Consider the following 22,866-nt stretch of genomic DNA (forward strand, 5'->3'; position numbering starts at 1 on the left):
GGTCTTGCAATCCAGAGGTGGCCAATTCAAATCCCACTGCTGCTCCTTGTGATCGCGGGTAAGACATTTAACCCTCCATTGCCTCAGGTGCAAACTTAGATTGTGAGCCCTCCTGGGACAGAGAAATATCCAATGTAACTCACCTTGAGCTACTACTGAAAAAAAGGTGTGAGCAAAATCTAAATAAATAAAGTTAAATTGGGCTATTTTATTTATTTATTAACTTTACTTGTTTTGAAATGTTCCAGTTTTACAACTTTTAGCTTTCTTACAAAGAACCCCCTTTGTTTTGTAAAACAAGAAATCAACGTCATCAGTATTAATATGCTCCACTGGTTGAATTAATTGCTAGACTAGGTAGGGTTCTTTTAGCACGGGGTCTCATTGCATAAAATGGGTCCCTGTGATAAATTACCCAGATTGTGGTAGATTAACTTAGGGGTCCTTTTACTACGGTGTGCTGAAAAATGGGTTGCGCTAGTATAGGCGCGTATTTTGGGAGTGCGCAGATCCATTTTTCATCATGCCTACTAAAAAAAAGCCCTTTTTAAAAATGTTGCCAAAATGGATGTGCGGCAAAATAAAAATTGGGGTCTGAAACCTTACTGCCAGCCATTGACCTAGCGATAAGGTTTCTCGTGCTAACCGGCACTAATCACTTACATGCATCAAGTCGGAGTTACCGCCCGAATTTCACCACATGCCAGAAAATAGAATATATTTTCTGGCACGCGTAGTGGACGCACATCAAAAATGACATTACCACATGGGCCATGCGGTAGCCGGACAGTAACTCCAAATTGACACGCATTAGGCGTGCATAGACGCCTACATGGCTTAGTAAAAGGGCCCTTCAACTTTTTAACAGTAGCCCATGTTGATAACTTCTCCCATATGTCTGCTATCCAGGTAGCTGAATATCCCAGTAGGCTGTACTTATTCAGTTAAAAGGTATTGCTAACCTGATCAATGCTACTGACTAGGACTAATGGTTACTTTGTGTACATATACTTTATATTGATTTTCAAACAGGAAGTACTTTTATCTGCTTAGTGCCGCTGAATAACCCTGGATTGCTGTCATGCCCCTCACCTCCTCATCAGCGGGGCTCTCCGGCGGTGTGAGGGCGCCCACCACTGTAGCGGGTCCGACGTTCCTGTTGGCGGCACTGTGCTGGTCCAACGCCCCCTTCAGCGGTGCTGTACTCATGCCCGATGTTGTCGGTGTTGCCCGCCATTCCTGCTGGTGCCGTCTGCACGACGCTGTCCTCCTTCCTTCTAGTCCATCTTGCGGGCTGTTCTGGGCTGTGGGCCAGCCTCCTTGCTCCGCAGGGATTGGCCTACTCCGCGGGAGGGGTCCTGTTCTCCTTTTTCCCTCACTGCCTTCCTGATCTATGACAGCTCTCCTCCCCAGCTGGTTCCTGCTGATGTCAGACGCCAGCTCTATTTTTGGCAGGGCCGTGCCGATGCGGTAAGCGAGGTAAGCGCCGCAGGGGGGCGCCCACCTCTGGAGGGCGCCGCCGCGGTGCTTACCCTCGCCCCGGCGCCCCAGCCCAATCGTGGACTTCGGACGTCCCTGCTGCCCTCACAAGCGTAGCGCTTTTGCGAGGCAGCTCGGGCTCTCCCTCCTTCCTTCCTTAGTTCCCGCTCTGGCTCCCAGATCAGCAGCCCCCCCCCGCCCGCGTGTTTTAACCTTTACGCGATGTCAATCAATGAAGAACGCACACCAGACTCGTTTCCAGCTTCTCTCTTCACACAGTGTCCCGCCTTCAGCGTCAGCGATGATGCATTTCCTGTTCCCGCGAGGGCGGGACACTGTGTGAAGAGAGAAGCTGGAAACGAGTCTGGTGTGCGTTCTTCATTGATTGACGTCGCGTAAAGGTTAAAACACGCGGGGGGGGGGCTGCTGATCGGGGAGCCAGAGCGGGAACCAAGGAAGGAAGGAGGGAGAGCCAGAGCTGCCTCGCAAAAATGCTGCAGCCTGCCACATGTAGGGGAGAGGAGAATTGTTGGCGATGTATGGATGCAGGGCAGGGAGAGAGAAGAAATCATTGGACAGGAGGGGAGAGGGCAGAGCAGGGGAGAGAATTGCTGACAGGCATGGATGGGAGGGCATGGATGGGAGGGCAGCAGCAGGGCCCAGGGAGAGGACAAATTGCTGGAAGGGGAGGGGAGAGAGGAGGATTGCTGGCTATGGATGGAGGAGGGAAGGGCAGAGAGGGACAAGGATGGACATGGGGCCCAGGGAGAGTACAATTTGCTAGAAATGGAGGGGAGGGGAGAGAGGAGGATTGCTGGCTATGGATGGAGGAGGGAAGGGCAGAGAGGGACAAGGATGGACATGGGGGCCCAGGGAGAGGACAAATTGCTGGAAATGGAGGGGAGGGGAGAGAGGAGGATTGCTGGCTATGGATGGAGGAGGAGGGAAGCGCAGAGAGGGACAAGGATGGACATGGGGGCCCAGGGAGAGGACAAATTGCTGGAAATGGAGGGGAGGGGAGAGAGGAGGATTGCTGGCTATGGATGGAGGAGGGAAGGGCAGAGAGGGACAAGGATGGACATGGGGGCCCAGGGAGAGGACAAATTGCTGGAAATGGAGGGGAGGGGAGAGAGGAGGATTGCTAGCTATGGATGCAGCAGGGAAGGGCAGAGAGGAACAAGGATGGACATGGGGGCCCAAGGAGAGTACAATTTGCTGGAGGGGAGGGGAGAGAGGAGGATTGGTGGCTATGGATGGAGGAGGGAAGGGCAGAGAGGGACAAGGATGGACATGGGGGCCCAGGGAGAGGACAAATTGCTGGAAATGGAGGGGAGGGGAGAGAGGAGGATTGCTAGCTATGGATGCAGCAGGGAAGGGCAGAGAGGAACAAGGATGGACATGGGGGCCCAGGGAGAGTACAATTTGCTGGAGGGGAGGGGAGAGAGGAGGATTGCTGGCTATGGATGGAGGAGGGAAGGGCAGAGAGGGACAAGGATGGACATGGGGGCCCAGGGAGAGGACAAATTGCTGGAAATGGAGGGGAGGGGAGAGAGGAGGATTGCTAGCTATGGATGCAGCAGGGAAGGGCAGAGAGGAACAAGGATGGACATGGGGGCCCAGGGAGAGTACAATTTGCTGGAGGGGAGGGGAGAGAGGAGGATTGCTGGCTATGGATGGAGGAGGGAAGGGCAGAGAGGGACAAGGATGGACATGGGGGCCCAGGGAGAGGACAAATTGCTGGAAATGGAGGGGAGGAGGATTGCTGGCTATGGATGGAGGAGGAGGGAAGCGCAGAGAGGGACAAGGATGGACATGGGGGCCCAGGGAGAGGACAAATTGCTGGAAATGGAGGGGAGAGAGGAGGATTGCTGGCTATGGATGGAGGAGGGAAGGGCAGAGAGGGACAAGAATGGACATGGATGGGAGGGCAGGACCCAGGGAGAGAGAAGAAATTGCTGGAAATGGATATAGAGCAAGAAATGAAGAAGAAAGGAGGAAAGTAAAGAAATAAATGGAAAGGAAGCCCTGGAAATGGAGTTAAGAGGACAGATAGCAGCAGACTCAGATACTGGGCCAGCATGATCGGAAAAAGAAAGTCACCAGACAACAAAGGTAAAAAAAAATCATTTTATTTTCATTTTAGCGTTTGGAATATGTCCACTTTGAGAATTTACATCTGCTATCTTATTTTGCAATGTATAGCAATTTGTTTCTAAGAATATTGCTGACAGTTCCTGTCAGTGTGGCAAGTGGTGAGCGATCATTTTCACCGGGGGGGGGGGGGGGGGGGCGCCAACTGATAGTCTGCAGGGGGGCGCCAGAGACCCTAGGCACGGCCCTGATTTTTGGGAAGCTCTCCCTCTGCTTCATTGCTTTGGCTTCTATTTGGGTAAGCGATTTGGGGTATTTGTGCTTTCTTGCCTGCTGCCTGCCTGTTTGACGTTGCCTGTACCTGGACCACTCTCTTACCTCCTGCCTGCCTGTGAGACGTTGCCTGTACCTGGACCACTCTCTTACCTCCTGCCTGCCTGTGAGACGTTGCCTGTACCTGGACCACTGTTTTACCTACTGCCTGCCTGTGAGACGTTGCCTGTACCTGGACCTCTCTCTTGTCTGCTGTCTACCTGTTTGACATTGTCAGTGCCTGGACCTCTCTCTCTTTCTGCTCTCCTCCCGGCTGGCTCCCTCGGCACTCCTCTTCTTGCCTCTCCGTGTAAGTCCTGCCGGCTGCCTGCATCTGGGGGCTCAACCTCTGGGGAACGGCGGTCACTGCAGGTGAACCTCGGGGTTGCACGGCCGCCAAGCAGAATCCGGGTTCGTATCACCGCATTCAGCAACGCTCTACTTGGTACAAGAACTCACAAGTCTGACAATTGCTGAAGCTAAGAGAACTATCTAGTTACTGTATCTGAATACTTTCCTTTGAATATGTGGCCCTATGTTTTCTCACTTTTGCTCTCTACAATTATGGGACTCTTTTACAGAGCGGCGGTAAGTCCAACACGAGCTTACTGCTCGCTCTTACGGGGCTACCGCCGGCCCAATGCGGCCATCAGCAGTAGTCCTGCACCAATCGCGCGCCATTTCCTGGGTAAAAAGAAAACCCCCAGAAATGGCTTGCAAGGCAATAACCCGGCAGTAATTGGGCATCGCCTGCGCTGTCCGGTTAACACTGGGTTAGTGCAGGAGCACTTATCACCAGCTCAGTGGGTAACAGTAAGGGCTCCCCGCCACATGGCCATGCGGTAAGAGTTCTCATTGCATGGCCATCTATGTCTGGGTGTTTTTTTACCCGCTGCACTAAAAAGGGCCCTGGCGCATGGGAAAAACGGCCCCCACCAGTAGAGCAGGGCCCTTTTTCCTGCAGCTTGATAAAAGAACCCCTATATATGATAGTTGTTACAGAGGAAGATAACAGTCCCCAGAGCGCCAAGCAACAATTTGTAGAAATCAATAAACACTTGTTCATCACATCATAAATTGTGATGAAGTCCCTGTGTGTTGTGTGCAGCCTGAAATTCCCTCCCCCCACCCTGCCATCATTTCAAACAAGATTAAATCATCTGTAACTTGATCATTAAGTGGTTCTCTTTATTAGAAGTGTGGTAAGGGTTTTCAGCTACCATATGCCAATTGACAAAATGAATGGAAACCTCTGTATCAACTGTTTGGGATGTTCCTTCAGCATATCCTCTATACATATACTGCACCTTATCTGCACTGCACATAATGTGATGCAGTTTGCTCCATTCATTGAGGTGGCGTTAACTGTCCCACGCTATGTGCTGCATTAATTGTTAATTGTTAACTAACGTCATGTTAACTGTAGGGAAGAGAGAGGTGTAAGTAGTTCACAGCAGAGTATTGCTCCCAAGACCAAGGAATGAGAGTGACTGTTTCAGCAAAATGCTGCTAGACAATATAATTGATTCTATGCTGGGGAGGCAGCTGGTATTTGTTTTCTGTGGTGACCTATTTATTTAAAGTGAGATACTAATTATGTGGCCTATCTTGCAATTGAGTAATTATGGGAGAATAAGGGACAAAAAGGCAGAACATCTGCATTCCTTGCTTTCTTCTCTCTGCTGCTGTGTGCTAATATCCTCATTCTTTCTCTTCACAGGTTCCATTACCTATACTTGGTTTTGCCTCCAATTCCCCATATCTGTCCTGTAAGCTGACAGTGTTACATCACCTCCCGTTTACTACAATAGCTCTTTGCAAGCATGCAACTAAAGTGCAGGTCCTGCTGCTTGGCATGCCTCCTGCACTGCCTCTATTTGGCTCAACATGCTGCTTCCTTTATCAACCTTAGTCGCTTTTTATTTTTGTTTGATTGTTCTTTGTGCCCCTACGTCAATGCCTCATTTTAACTACTTGGCAATATCATCACAGATGTCAATCCCTGCATTCAGAGGTGCCACCATCCCACCCTTATCACCGCAAAAAAAGGGTACAAGCCACACACCTTGAAACGAATAATAGGAGAAGTTAGCAAAAAGGAATGGCAGCAAATCATAATTTAAAAAAATGCTAGTGAGACCGTCACTTACCTATAAACTATTATTTGTTGAAAACAAACAGGATGAAACCAACAGGGAGAAACAAACAGGATTGAACACAGCACACACCTAAAAAAAAAAAAATGGCGAAACAGCGTGGTACACACACCTTTAAAACAAGAGAATAATAGGAGAAGTCAGCAAGAAGAAATAGCAGCAAAATCACAAGTGAAAAATTTGAAACGCTGTTTCTTTTCGGAAACGTCTGACTTACCTATTCAAAATTCCAAGCAGATACAAAAATATGACGCGCCTTTTACACGTTCTGGGTGCACGGCTATGACTCACGGCTATGACTCACACGCGCACACTATCCACGCCTACACCGCCTACACCGAATGAATCTGTGCGCATGCATTTCCAACTCCGCTACACCAAAATAATGAAACTATCGCGCATCCCACTTTCGAATACCGCACCGAACATTTCGGAGCCGTTTTTTTTTGGTGCATTCTTCGTTGTTTCAAATTCGTTAAACACTTTTACGATTTTCATTTTTTTACGTTTGCTTAATGCATCTGCCCCTTAGTCAGGTAAGCAAATCTATTACTGCCTAAAGACATCTCCACACACTACCTCTCCTTCCCTCTAGACTTTCCTATCAATAGACCTTACCCCTCTAAAAGAAGGCTTCTTAAATGCCCACTCCATTCATCATAAAGGTCCACTAATCCATTATCTTGTCAATATCTAATCTTTATAGATTCTTTGCACTACTGAAACTGGCCCCATCCTAGTGACACTGCTTCTTTCTATAAGACCACCCCTCTAAATGTTGTGTATTCCTTTTTTTGCCATCCTATGAAATGTTGGGGAGGTTGTCGATCATCTATCAGTCTGATTTGAAGGTTTCGCTTCGACCTATCACTCCTTGGTATACGCTGATGTCTTGGTCTTGTAAGTCAGAGCACATATTCTCTGTGTTCTATTATCCTCCTCCTCCACCCCTTTTATGGCTTAAAACATAACAAATAAGGGTTGATGTATTGAGACAAACCCAAGGTCCATCAAGCCCAGTATCCTGTTTCCAAAAGTGGTGAATACAGGCCACACGTACCTGGCAAGATCCCCAAAGAGTAAAACAGATTTTATGCAGTTTATCCTAGAAATAAGCAGTGGATTTTCCCAAGTATATCTTAATAATGTCTTATGGACTTTTAGGAAATTATCCAAACCTGTTTTAAGCACTGCTACGCTAACTGCTTTTACCACATTCTCTGGCAACAAATTCCAGAGTTTAATTACACATTGAGTGAAGAAATATTTGCTCTGGTTTGTTTTAAATTTACTACTTAGTAGTTTCATTGTGTATTGTGTATTCACTAGCATTTATGCATTTCCTTGCCAAAATCAACATTGAGCGCATTACTGCCTCTGACTTGTTCCTGCCCCTGGCCACGCCCACTTTTTAGTAAGGAGCTCAGTGGCGTGACTTTCTAAGAGGCCCTTATACTAAGTGGCGGTAAGCCCAATGCAGGCTTACCGCTTGCCATCAGGGGCGTAGCCAGACTTCAGCGGGAGGGGGGCCAGAGCCCAAGGTGAGGGGGCACATTCCCCCCCCCCCCCCGCTGAACCCCCCCCCCACGCACCACCATTTTTGACCAATCCCCCAGCCGACGCCATATTTGACCCCTCCCCCAGTGTCGTTAACTCTCCCCCCGTCGCCGTCTAGTACCTTTGCTGGCGGGGGTCCCCAATCCCCACCAGCCGAAGTTCTGTGTCTTCACTGAAAACTCTTCAGCCCGTCTCTGGGTCGGCGCGTTGCTGCAGACTGCTGCAGCAGCTGATCTGATTCTGCAAGCGGGAAGCCGATTCTCTTTGCGTGGTATGAATCGTCCTGACGTCCTGCACGTTCCTACTCAACGGCGATGGCGACGGGGGAGGGTTGGTGACGCCGGGGGAGGGGTCCAGGGCCAAACGTAGCTACGCCACTGCTTGCCATTCCAGAACTACCGCTGGCCTAATGCGGGCATTAGCAGCATTTCCACTCCCAGCATGCAGCATTTCTGGTGCTAGCGGAAATATTAAAAAATATATTTCTGGAGGGGATTACCTGGCAATAATCAGGCAGCGCTGAATGCTACTCAGTTACCGTCGGGTTAGTGCGGAAGCCCTTATTGCCACCTCAATGGGTGGCGGTAACTGCTTCCCCAGCATGGCCACACAGTAAGAGCAATCTTATCACATGACCAATTCTTTTTTGGGGGGATTTTTTACCTGCTGCATTAAAAAGAGCCTCAGTGTGCATCAAAAATGCATTGTAGTGCAGGGACCTTTTTACTGCAGCTTAGTCAAAGGGCCCCTAAATGCCTAACTCCATGTTAGCTACATAGATTATTTTTCACTATTAGCCTATGTATCAAATAGCTCATTGCTACAGCAAGTTATATGGACTTTTACATTCATTGTCATGCAGCTGATTTTTGTTTCTCTTTTCTTTATGCCCTAGGTATTCTAAGCTCATCCTTTTATTATCATAGATTTTTTTTTCTGACTCTCCATCTTGCTCTAAAATCACAATAATGAGATTGCATCATACATATCATATTGCAAGGAACTGTGGCAGATTACATGATGAAAGTGAAGGTCAGAGATGGGGAAAAACCCCTCATTTGTTCTTACAATACAAATATCTTTGAAGGAAGATCTTGAAAGAAATGGAAATGTTTTCAAAGTTACTGTCAACAATAGAAATTAAAAAGGGTTTTTATTTCCTTATTTGTATTCAAATATTCAAAAAGGGTATTACATATAAATGCACAATTTCTGTAAAGGAAAATAGTTATGTAATATGTAATCCTTGTACAATATGTCTGGTTGGTTATTTGTTTGTTTTGCTAAAATAATTTTCAAGGAATACATTTTTTAAAATGCTTAAAAATTTCTTATGGTAACCCTTAAGATCAATAACATTTTTAAAGTGTATGCAAAAATAATTAAGAAAAAAAACTTCATTTTATAAGAAGAGATTCTATGAATATTGAATGAAACGCATGACTCCCAATCATGCATGGATAAAAACTAGTTATGATTAACAGGTTCATTTGAAACTGGCATATGTATGATCTCACAAAATAGCAAAAAATCATTATCTCATCATAGAAACATGGCTTTCTACATTTGCATTCCAATATTCTATAACATCACAAAGAATAATGCATTAAAAAAGTAATTTGTTCAGAAATAGAAGCACTTTAATTTAAATGGTCAATATCCCGATTGCTTCATAAGGATGAGTGAAGCATATGGCATATTTTTCTCAAAGGAGGCAAATGGTAGTAACAGCTAAAAGCTATCATTGTCCATTATCTTCAAGAATGTTTGAAAGAACAATACTGAATCATACCTCAATCTCATTCCTTTGCAAATGCGGGACTATAAAACAGAATTCTAGCAAAGGTATCGATCTAAGAGAAAACTGGAATCATTTTCATTTCATTTTACTTTTTTCTTTTTCTTTTTTTTTTTTTTGTAATCGTGATACCTTTTGAAAGACCAATTAAAAAGATTTTGAGGTATTTCCTGTCCTGGCTTATCATTCAGTAGGTTACTTCAAAAACCATAATTTCCCACAGAACTTAAGAATCACTTTTTAACAAACTGTGGATATGCCAAAACAATGCTTAAAGTTCTATTTTAAATTTGTAAAAAAACAAAGATGGAGGAAAAGACCTGAAAAGTCCTTAGTGCTGCAGTGAAAATTTCACAGAAGCATTTCAGGTACTTCATGGACTGACACTTTATCACTGGCCAAAAACCTCCAATATTGTTTTACACTTTTTCTTGTAATTTTCTAATAACATACTTGTGATTCAAAATTGATATAACAAGCAGTGCAGGTCAAAACATACAGATAATGCATCACTTAGCTTCAAATTTTTGCTCTAGGATCCCAACAAGGCTCCCAACGGGGACCCATTTTGCTGACAGCTTTCTCAAGGGAGACTTGAAAATCGTGTCAATAAATCAGATGACACCCATTATCATTCTTCTCAGGGCATTCTCAAGTACTGGCTGAATACTGGGCAGAGCCCACATAACTGTTTTTGATTTAAAAAGAAAAAGAGAGCCCTTGAGCTCCCCCACACCCAACAATGTCCCCTTTTCCCCTCCTCATAGAACGAAGTTGAGGTTATAGGCTCAGGAGTAATCTAAGGAAATACTTTTTCATGGAAAGGGTGGTGGACATGTGGAATTGCCTCCCAGTAGAGGTGGTGGAGAGGAGGACTGTGTCTGAATTTAAGGAAGTATGGGATAGGCACATGAGATCTCTTAGAGAAAAGAGATAGTGGTTGCTGTGGATGGGCAGACCTGATGGACTATTTGGCTCTTATCTGCCGTCATGATCAGGGCCGCTGAGAGACATAGCCAGACCAGGGTCAGAACTGGACCACCACACGCTGCCCCCCTCCACTTGTGCTGCCGCTCCCTTCCACCCGCTCACCCCTTACCTTTCTGTCTTTGCCTCCGGGGGGGGGGGGGGGGGGGACAGCCAGCACCAGCAGGCCTTTTCCTGCCTGTCTGCTCCCACAGTCTCTCCTCTCCTCTCCTGCTCCTGTCTGTGCTGGGAGTCGGGACCTAGATGATTGCATTAACACCATTGCACTAATTCAATCCTCTGGGTCCAGGGCTGCATGCAGGAGCAGGAGAGAACAGACCTGGAAGCAGACAGACAGGCAGAAACTTGCCATCACTGGGCCTTATTTCCACCCCTCTCTTGGAGGCCGGGCCCATGGAATTTTGTCCCCCTACCTCCCCTCTCGGTGGCCTTGGTCATGTTTCTATGTTTCTAGAATCTAGGCAAGGAGATGGTGGGACAGGCAAGGCCTGCATTGACTGAAAGCACTGACTGCAAATTGCCGGTGGCAAGAAAGGCAAGGGAGGCAGTGACCTCCTGCATATCTTGGGCTGGGAAGGGGTTGTAGCTGGTCACAGAGATGCTGTATGGCAGCCTTATCAAAGCAGTACATAGTAAAGCATTGCTGGTCAATGAGGTCCATAAAGCAGGTCCTGGGCCTAAATTCAAAAGCAGGTGTAAAAACTGTTATGCAACTCATGACAGTTAAGCATCCACATGCAGGTATTCTATAATACCATGACTAATTTCTGGGAATTCCCCTGACCTGCTACCCCCCCCCTCCAATTTCCATGCCCCCTTTTGAGTTGCATACTATGACATTTAACAGCATGTTATAGAATAGGGCATAGGCAGATCCATGTATAATTTCTAATTACTCCCAATTAAGTAACTGTTAACCCCAATAATTATCTCCTAATTTACTAATTAGTTTATGTCCAAAATCACTGCAATTAGAAATTAGTCATCTACTTTCCTTTATAGAATACTAGCGTAACAGGGGAAATATGTGGTTATAAATTAGGTGGAAGAACAGCCAGAACTGGCATAAGCATTTGCAATTTAAATGCCAGAGATACTCACATAACGCATGTGTAACATACTCTGCAAGTTACACACCCGTGAGTCCCGCCCATGCTCTGCCCACACTCCACTCATGTGTATGCCTACATGTAAAACATGCATGTGTATTTACAGAATAGCGCTTAGAGGGTTTTCTGGCATTCATTCTTCAACAAGGCCTACAATGGGAACTTATAACCCCACTAAGTCCACTCAACTATGAGCGCACACCTCCTATAATTACCCTAACAACTCTCTTCCATCTTCCCTCACCCCTTCCTAAGCGCTACACACTACTAATTGTATCCGATATCCTGTTATGCCAATGTTATCAAATCTATGTAAGCCACATCGAGCCTGCAAATAGGTGGGGGAATGTGGGATACAAATGCAATAAATAATAATAATAATAATAATAATAATGCACATGTGCTAGAAAATCTAGGCATGTGCATAGTTTCAACTCGCTTCCATGTTCTTACATGATTTGGCTATTTGGGTAGAACAGATAAATGTAGTCCTATTTATATAAAATAGTTAAAAAACAAAACTATAGGTTACTGCTTCCCAAACCATTCCTGGGGGACCCCCAGCCCATTGGATTTTCAAGATATCCACAATGAACATGCAGGAGAAAAATTTGCATGAGGAAATCCTAACCATGTGACTGGTTTGGGGTCCACCAGGACAGGTTTGAGAACCACTGACCTATAGTTTTGCTTTTTCTTCTTCCTGAGAAAATCATAGGTCATTTTTTCTTGAATTCAGAGAGTGGGTATAACTTACAAGCATATGCTTACTAATTTAACAATAAACATCTTAGCCCACAGCAAACCAATGCTTGATAAAATTCCAAATTGCTTAGTATTTGCCATGCAACACAGGGGACGAATGAGTCAGTGTTGAACCATTTTAGTTATATTACAGCTAGACTATGGTTTTCTATAGATCTGTATTCAGCATTTTCTTTTCATTGTGAAACCTTGCAGGGTATCAATTGTGCCGAGGTCAGTAAATCTAGTTAGATTATTTCAGCAATGTGCTACCAATTTCTTATCAAGGGGTTCTTCTAGACTGCACTTTACTTGGTAAAACAATGTTTATAGTCATCAAATAATTTAACAGGGAGCTCCTGAAAGCCACCAGCATTCCCCTCCAACATATGAATGGCTTGATTAGAACGTGAATATGTGTAGAAAGAAGAGTCTGAGACGAGAGCACTATCATGGACACGCTGAAGCATCCCGTGGTAGCGTTCCGCTTAGCATGCGCTAATCCCACACTAGAAAAAAAAATTTTCAGTGCGAGAGGTGTGCCCATGGGTTGAGAGCAGACTTGCCTGCGCTGAACGGGTAGAACATTACTGCATGATACCAAATTAGCACGGAGTACAGGACCCCTTATCTCTTCCTACAAAGGTCGCGGTAAGGGCTTCTGCAGTAATGACCACGCATTAATGGGGAAATTAGAATGTGGCTATTACAAAAAAAATATGGAAATGTGGTCATTTTACCACATGCTAAAAGTGGGCGCAGTGCGCCGAAAACCCATGCACTGACAGCAGTACTGGTCACTTAGCGCAGCTTGGTAAAAGGGCCCCTATGTAAATTATTATTCTAAATAGAACAATGGACTCATGCTTTACAAATCTAAGAGGAGACTTTTGGATGTTTTAACTAATGGATTTTACATTAATGTACTTTAAATGCCCACTATGAGGGTGATTCTATAACAGCACACCTCGTTCCAGTGGCGTAGCCACAGGTGGGCTTGGGTGGGCCAGGGCCCACCCATTTATGGCTCAGGCCCACCCAACAGTAGCACATGTTTAGTGGTAACTGGTGGGAATCCCAAGCTCCGCCAGCTGAAGATTTTCCCCTGATGGTAACAAAAACCTACTCTCCATGACACCAGCATCTGCGCATGCTCAGTTTTCAGTGCAATACTGCTGCCAAGGTGGAAAGAAGCATTTTCCCACCAGCTGAGATTTTTTTTTTTTGGAGAGGGGGAGAACACTTGGTGCCCACCCAATTCTTGCCTAGGCCCACCCAAAATCTGTTGTCTGGCTACGCCCCTGCCTCGTTCCTGCATGTTATGCTGAACCTTCTGCTTGGATTGCGTCTTTTTAAAGACTGTTATCCTGACACCCAATATTCATCAGCGACTCTGGGTACAGATCCCTGATGTAGGCTTTACGCCGAAACACAGTGCTGTGTCGGGTCTTGAGAAATAAAAGTTTTTTTTTTGTTTATTACATCTCTCATCCTTCTGTTTTCTCGTGGGAGAGTCCTGCTGCCTACACTACTCTTTCTGCTTGTTTAAAAAGAGCCTAAAGACATTATTGTTTAACAGACATGTGATTAGTAAATAATTATATATATTTGGAATATTTTTTTAAATGAGTTAATTTACATTTGCTTGTTAAATTGTGATATCTTAGGTGAATTGTGTCCTATTGTCTTGCTGTAACCTGCTGTGACCTTGCATCTAATTCATTTACTTTCAGCTTATGTATTTAAGATCATGTAATGACTGCATCATAGCAACACTCTGTAAGTCACATTGAGCCTGCAAAAAGGTGGGATAATGTGGGGTATGAATGCAATAATAATAATAATAATAACTATTTAATATGGTACTGGCAGGTTACAAGTGGCTTAACTGTAACTGTAACTGTATATGCACACTTCGAGCCAATATAAGGAATATTTCCAGTTTACTTAGCCGGTGGTGGAAGGCAGGGCTGGTGGTTGGAAGGCGGGGATAGTGCTGGGCAGCCTTATACGGTCTGTGCCAGAGCCGGTGATGGGAGGCGGGGCTGGTGGTTGGGGGGGCGGGGATAGTGCTGGGCAGACGTATACGGTCTGTGCCCTGAAAAAGACAGGTACAAATCAAGGTAAGGTATACACAAAAAATGGCACATGTGAGTTTATCTTGTTGGGCAGACTGGGTGGACCGTGCAGGTCTTTTTCTGCCGTCATCTACTATGTTACTCGCGTTACTATGTTACCTCTGCTGAACTGTGTCAATCACTTTGCTGAAATCTAAATATACCAGGCTTAGTACTCTCCCTAGATCCAACTCTCTGCTCATCCAGTCAAAGAAATTAATCAGATTTGTCTGACAAGTCCTACCTCTATTTTAGAAACCTTGTCATCCTCTGTTTTAGAAGTGTTTCCATTAATTTACTTACCACAGAGGTCAGACTAACTGGCCTGTAGTTTCTAACCTGCTTCTTACTTTTGCTTTTATGGAAAAGGATCACATCCATCTATCTCCAGTCTTTTGAGGCCACTTCTGACTCAGAAGAAGCATTGAAAAGGTCAGACAGCGAAACTGCCAGAACTTCCCTAAGTTCCTTCAGAACCCTTGGATGTATCTCATCTGGCCCCATCAGTTTTTCTGTGTTTAGTTCAAAGCCTTCCTCACTTCCACTCCTATTTGTGGTCCTACTCCAAGCCCTTAATCTGTGAACACAGAACAGAAACATTTGTTAAGCAATTCTACCTAACAAGTATTGCAAGAAGTATGGTGGAGTCAGGATCAAGCTACCTAGGGCCACTAAGGCTTGGGTTGTTGAATGCTAGATCTTTGTGAGGTAAAACAACCCTTATTAGTGACCTGTTGTTCCACAATAAATTAGATGTGTTAGGGATTACCGAGTCATGGCTCCAGCTGTCGGATACTGTGTTGGCGAATTTGTGTTGTCCTGAAGGATATTCTTGGAATTGGAAGTGCAGGGTTGGCAATCATGGAGGAGGAGGTTTTTTTGTTTGTTTGTTTGTTTGTTTGTCTTGTTTTGTTTTACTGTATAGGACTGAGTTGAAGTTTGAAGAAGCTTTTGATGGTGTTTATGATGGGGCAGAGCTGCTAGTAATGAAGATTTTTGTATGCTCTGTTTGTTTAATGTATTGTCCCTCGCAATTGTTTCAGGGAGATAGCAGTGAACAGAGAACTATCAATAGATGCACTGAAAGTATGATGCCCTAGGTTAGAAGAAAACCAGCTTGTGATTGTAATGTTGGGGTAGTTATTTAATGCTGTTTAAGCAGATAGGTGAAACTCCTGCCTGGTTAAATAATGCTGACTAGGATGGGGCATAATATTCAGTGGCACTTAACTGGATAGTGCCTCTCAATATTATGCCTGACCACCACAGCATGATCCGGTTAGTCTCGGGGTGGTCTGAAGGTGGAGTTGGGGCATATTTGGAAGTTATCTGGGCACCTTCAACATTCAATATCAGTATTGAATATGGATAACTAACCAGACAAGTAGGACTTCATCAAAAGCAGTCCTACTTGTTCAGTTAGGGGTCCTTTTACTAGGGTGCACTGAAAAATGATCTGTGGTAGTGTAGGCATGTGTTTTGGGCGCACGCAGATCCATTTTTCAGTGCGCCTGCAAAAATGCCTTTTTAAAATTTGTGTCAAAAATGGACTTGCTGCAAAATAAAAATTGGCATGCGTCCATTTTGGGTCTGAGACCTTACCGCCAGCCATTGACTGAGTGGGAGGTAGCCCGGCTAACTCCTGCAGTCTGACTATAAGCCCCATAGTCCATATCTAAAAGGGGGCATGGCCAGGGGTGTGTCAGGAGCATTCCAAAAAGTTGCACATGCAATTACAGAATACTGCCTTATTGCGTCTAACTTTGGCACCGGCATTTACACCAAGTTTTAGCAGGTGTAAGGCTGGTGCCCAGAAGTTAGGCTAAATGTTATTCCATATAAGGCACGTATATAGAATAGCGCTTATTGCTGCATTTTTTGGGTGACCAAGTTTTAGCGCTATTTATAGAATTTCCTCCTAACAGCATACATGTTAATTGCAATCAGTTTATGTGTGCTAGTGGAGTTTTCAGTGTGGTAATTGCAGAAGACATGCTGGGCACACTCCCAACAATTACTACACATCCTTTGCACTTTTTGACTTTTAATATTTGCTGTTAAGGCTTGCCGAGTACAAAAGCTTAACACACGTTTGTAAAAAGGCCCCTTACTGAATAGCATGCGCAACTGCTAGATAACAGATTCTATTATATGATAGTGCTATCTAGTAATAGTGTGCGCTGCTACAAAATGAAAAGCAAAATGGAACAGAAATATGTTCTGTCTGCACTCTCCTACATGAATAAAACTGCATATAGTCTATTCTCCCAACAGTGCTACCGGGGAGAAAAGGGCTGCATAACTGTGTTAGAAAATCTGGATAGAACGGTAGAAAAAATACAACCTCACATGTCTTACAAAAGGGCTTTCCTTTTGTAATATTTACCCTGCCAGAGTCCCCCCTGGGCAACCCTACCAGTCATATATGCCCCTAATGTCAAGACTATGGAATCGTAGACCCTACACTCCAGACCCCGCATCAATAATGCCCTTTTCCTCCCTCTGTTTTCCTACAAAAATTCTTCCTGGCATGCAGAGAGGACTACACACACATATAGATTCAAGGAATCACAGCTGCCACTCACTCTTCCTACCTCTTTTATAAAGGCAGCTGTTAAATAGAAACATGTTTCAGAGGATAGCCAATAGCAAGTAATCTATAACAGATGTGGCTCCTTTAAATAACTCTGCTAGGATGCCCTGGTGGAAACTCAGCAGATTATAACAACAAAGGAACAAAAACACATCATCATCCCCCAGCAGATGCTTCAACAAGTGAACAATATCCTTCAAAGAGGATTAAAAACTTACTGGTCAATAGTCAGCCAGTGGCTGTCAGCATTTCTTTCAATGATGACTACCAATGGCTGATTTAGACCTACATATTCAGTGCTGAGCCCTTTTTGGACAACAAAGTTGAATATTGAGGTTCTTTGGTGCAGTGGCGTAGCCAGACAACAGATTTTGAGTGGGCCTAGGCAAGAAGTGGGTGGGCACCAAATATTCTCCTCCACCACCACCACCAAAAGACATCTCAGCTGGCAGGAAAATGCTTCTTTCCACCTTGGCAGTCTGCAGCAGGCATGCGCTGAAAACTGAACATGCGCAGGTGCCAGTATTGTGGAGAGTAGCGTTTTCATTACCATCAGGGGGAAGTCTTCAGCTGGTAGAGCTTGGGATCTCCACCAGCTACCGCTAAACATGTGCTGCTGTTGGGTGGGCCTGAGCCCTAAGTGGGTGGGCCCTGGCTCACCCAGGCCCACTCGTGGCTACGCCACTGCTTTGGTGGCACTCAGAAGTTATACAGGCATGACCATTATTCAGTATCATACTGGGCAAAGTTAGGACTGCCTTTTGTTTGGTCTTCCTTGCCCAATTAGCTAATTGGGCATCATCACTAAATATCACTGTTACCTGAATAACTTCCAGCTCTAGCCCCAGATCACCCTGGCACTAATTGGTGAAGGTCATGACAGTCAGAACCAATATTAAGCATTGTACAGCTACTGAATATCAGCTCTTGGTTTACCCAGTATGATTTAACTGGACAGGAGGCTTTCCTGTATGGTTAAATAATTTTGAAGAAGTGAATGTAGATTTGTGATTTAGATAGTTATGTATAGACTGGACACAACCAATTGGCATTGTCCAGCTGCTCCTTCTTTTATTTTTATTCCTTGATGATTAATGTCTATGTACTGCAAATGTAAGGCCAAGCTGCTGGGGAAGTTCAGTCACTGGCAGTGATACACGGGATAGTGGATACCTATGTTCAACCAGGAGGTACAATTGAGATTTCAATATGCTTGCTGGAAACACTGGAGTGGTATCTTTGTTAAATCAGTATCTAGCTACACATTGTTCATCATTCAGGTCTAGGAGCCTGGTCCTGTATACCCTCTGTACCTGCCCTCGTCCATAGCCTCTTCTAAACAGTCTGGATTTCTGAAAATACACATTTCTCAATGGGATGGGTCTATGCTCCAATGAAAAAATCTTTCTATTCCTTGTGGCCTCACCTGTCTCATTCTAGCCAGCTAACTTGGGTGAGATGTGTATGTTGACCAATTGCTACAGCAGGACTTGAACCCAGTCAATAGCTCCAGCCTTTTCATTGAAGAGACACCTTTCAGCACAGTTGAGAATGTCAGTACAGAGGTGACCAGGAAGCTTCGCCAAATCAACAGAATCATCCAGCTATTCTGATCAACCTAGACCAATGTTTGTGTTTGATTCTTGTGACCAAGTGAAAGGCATAGTTTGAACAAGAGGAAATATGTCAGAACCCTAAGTTCCAATAACAGGAAACCCCAAAAGAAAGGTATCATGTTCAACAGTAAAGCATGAACTCATTGGTACCATTTATAGAATAATGCCTAGTCCATGGAAATTCAAAAATGAATTGGAACAAAGATGATTAGAATAGCGCCTAATGCCAGGATCCACGTCCTCCTGATAGGTGCAACGATTTACACCAGGTTTCCTCAGGTGTAAATTATCATGCCTAAATTGCACATTCTTTGGCACTGCCCATGGCCCGCCCATTTCCCTGCCATGGGCACACCCCCTTTTTGGCTCCACGCACTAGAATGTGCATGTACCTCTTTATAGAATATGCCTAAATAGATGTGCATGGAAATGCTAATTAATGCTAATTAATGCTGCTAACTGATTGTTAGTGCTCAATTATCTGTGCTGATTGGCTCATTAACCAATGAAGTTGCACATGCAAATTGGGCATGCGCCCAAATCTATGTGCGTAATATAAAGCACCATATATAGACTCTTGAGGTAAATATCTTCTCAATATTAAAAAAAATGTAAGCAATATGGATTTCAATAACATCTCTTCATTGCAGTAGACACTGAATTGAGGGGCCCTTTTCTTAAAGCTTAGCACACTCTAATGGACATTAGGACACACTAAGTGCCACGTGATTCATAGGTATAAAATAGGATGCTCGTGCTAAGCTTTAGTAAAAGTACCTTTGATTTACCTATTCAACAACTAATAAATACCTGTGATTTTCCAATTCACCCTTCAGCATTTCCAAAACAAAAAAAAAAAACATACGTTCTCTTCAGAGTTTTACAACATTAAATTGTCTATATATGTAGATTTCAATTAAGATACAAATCATTTTCCATCTGATCTGACACTGTACGAGAAGACATTTCATCTCTAACATAGCCTTTGAGGGTTAGCGCTCCATCACCTTGACTTTTTTGTTGTGCAATATCTGATTCCCTGGTTCCATTGCCTGTCACAAGTTTGCCTCCACACTGAAGACCTCTGATCTGTGCTCTCATATTACATTAATTTTGACACCACATAATGCCATCATAATTTTCTGAGGTGTCTACTGCAATCTAATCTGTCTTCCTGGCTGCCAACAGTGTCCTTGAAACCTATATCTTCCTTCCTCTAGCTGTTCAGGTGTTCTTTATTGGTGAAGACATGCCATTTGCTATGATGGAATGCACAGCACTGTAGATTATGAAGAATGTGGGACCAAAGATATAGAATGCAGTGAGAATGCTTCATTATTGGAAAAGTATTGTAGCTGACATGTTAATATGAATATGAATGTGTAATTGACCTTCACTGTGTCTGTTGGAAACAAATCTCATACCATAAATATATTCACAAATTTTCAAACAGAAAAAGTTGGTATCACAAGAGCATCACAACATTGCTTCATAATTGTGAATCTGCTTAGTTGTAATCATTTATCAACTTGTATTGTTTACTGAAATTAAAACTATTTACATATTTTTTTCATTGAGAGGTCAGTGTTCAAAGGATTTTACATGGCTGCCATTCCAGTTATAAAGGCTAGGGGACAGATCATGAAATTACAAAGTAGTACATGCAATAAACAGTGAAATTATTTTTCACTCAGTGCATAATTAAGCTCTGGCACTTATTGATGGATGATATTGTAAAAGCTGTTAGCATAACTAGGACTAAACAAGGTTTGGACAAATTGCTGGAGGAAAAGTCTATAAACCATTATTAAGGAAGGCCTGAGGAAAGCCACTGCTTATCTCTGAGGAAAAGCAGCATAGAAACTATCTACATTTGGGGATCCTGCTAGATACTTGTGACCTAGGTTGGCCACTGTTGGAACAGGAGTCTGAGTTTGATAGATTGTGGCTTGGACTTCAGGAGGGATCTGATGGGGGGAGGGGGTGATGATTAGGAAGGCTGTCCATGAGAGGAGTTGAAGGAGTAATTCTATAAAGAGAATGTGTGGTAGTTTTAGGAATGCACCAATTCCACCCATGACTCTTCCATTTCCGTGCCCCCTATTTCAAATTGCATGTAACGTTTAGGTGCAGATCCCCTGCTTAAATGTATGCATGTGAAGTTCAATTAAATGTAATCAGTGCCAATAACTGTTTGTTAAAAAGTCAATTATTGATGCTAATTAGCTTGTTATTTAGTTAAATTGTGTGCACAAATTAGGCATGCACTCAAATTTGCATGCACAATTTTTGACAACTTTTACAGAATTAGGGGGTAAGTGCTTAATACAGTATACTAAAAAGGGCCCCTTTGTATTTTATTTTATATATTTTAATTTCATATTGGAGATAATACAAAATGAAATGGCAAATTTTGGGCCTCTTTTATCAAGCAACACTAGCGGTTCCTGCATTGCAATGCTGACGAAGCCCATTCAAAGAAATGGGCTTTGTCGGCATTACCACACCGGGGACCACTAGCGCGGCTTGATAAAAGAGGTCCTTTGTTAGCTCTTTAAAATAATAGCACATTCTAAATGGATTGCAATGTATGATCCATTCAGTGGTTGCAGATTTTCTAAGATACAGTCAATCCTTCCCCTGAATTAGATCAATGCAAATTCAAGCCACACTGATTCAAAATCTAAACTAACCTTGGTTAGATCCTGGTACCTCCAGGAGGAGGAAGACCATGAGTTCCGCCCTATTTAGCATCATTGGCATTTTTGAGGTTTCCGTTAGATAACAGAATGACTGTTCCTCCGTGGTCAATGGCACATTTGCCATCTACTAGGAAAAGGGCATTTTTTGGCAGGTTCCTTTCCTATAGAATAGATTACCTGCTCATATATGGAATGAGGCATTCTTAATTACATTTAAAGCACTGTTGAAACGTTTTTTTTTTTTCAGTTGACTTTTAAATGTATCCAACTAATGGTTGCTTATATGCTTTGTTCTTCTCAATCAATAGCTGTACCTTTTATTCGGAATGTATGTGGAGATTTTTTAATTTCTCTTTGGGGTGCTTGGATTCTTTTCTATCTGAGATTGGATTTCCTTTCTGTTAAGATTGTTGGGTATTATTTTATTTTGTAAACCACTGTGCTCTATTGTTTAGCGAAGTGGTATAGTAAATTATAGAATAAACATAAGCATTTGACATGCACACATATAAAATTGCTGGAAAAAAGTCTTGGGTAGGACAGGTAGTAGGGCTCTTGGCCCCTGCCTAAAGCTGAAGAAGACAGCCTGCTGGCAAGCTTTGCTGTCTCCTCCTAAATTTCTGCTCTCCTCTTGGGTTACATTTTTGAATTGCTTAGATCATGAGTAATCCCCTTTCTTATCCCATTCACGGTCATGCAGACAAATGTGAGATTTGTCTTGCTTCATGAACTCACAGCAATTTATATCGAACTCTTGCATTAAAATCCGAGACTACTCTCTGTTGAGGAAATGCAGGAAAAGAATAGGAACCTTGATCCAAACTGGACTATAGCTAACAAATAAATCCACACAGAGGGTGAGCCGTAAAGAATAATATATTGGGCCAGAGCCAGTCTGAACTTTCATAATCAATGCTTCTTCCATCAGAATGCTTAACTCTTATCTTAGAATCTTTAAGTGGCACAAGCTTGTAGATGTGGGACTATAAGCTTGAAATTAAAAAAAATGAAAGTCCATGAAACTATCTATAAAATATAAAATAGCTATTATCATTAATCTTTTGATTTTTAATGGACTTTTTCCCCAATTGCCCTTTACATTTTTATATCTTATAGAGTCTCATGAGTTCATCTCCTGTACTGTGTTCCTTTTTATATTTACATTTTCTTGTGTGCTACTAAATTATGTCACAGGAGAACTTTTGTGAATGCTGGAAGCACTAAAGACGTCTAATTGCCATCAATATAGCAGCTGAATCCACCCTTAAAAATTGAGTGCCTTGGTAGTGGACATAGTTCAGTGTAGACCATGATGTGTTTCACAACTCAGGTTATTTATAAAGCAGAGTGTGAATTAGGCATTGTTTCTGGCCAGTGCAAAAGTGAAGTCTGGCAGATGCAGGCAGCTTGCAAATTGCAAAGGTAATTGCATATCTAAATTGAGGTATCAATTTTTCACAGGCAGTCTCTTTTAGTACATATTTTTTTTACATATATACTCAATGTGTAATTAAACTCTGGAATTCGTTACCAGAGAATGTGGTAAAGGCAGTTAGCTTAATAGAGTTTAAAAAAGGTTTGGACAGATTCCTAAAGGAAAAGTCC

The sequence above is a fragment of the Microcaecilia unicolor genome, chromosome 5, assembly GCF_901765095.1.
Source record: "Microcaecilia unicolor chromosome 5, aMicUni1.1, whole genome shotgun sequence".
Classification (NCBI taxonomy): Eukaryota; Metazoa; Chordata; class Amphibia; order Gymnophiona; family Siphonopidae; genus Microcaecilia; species Microcaecilia unicolor.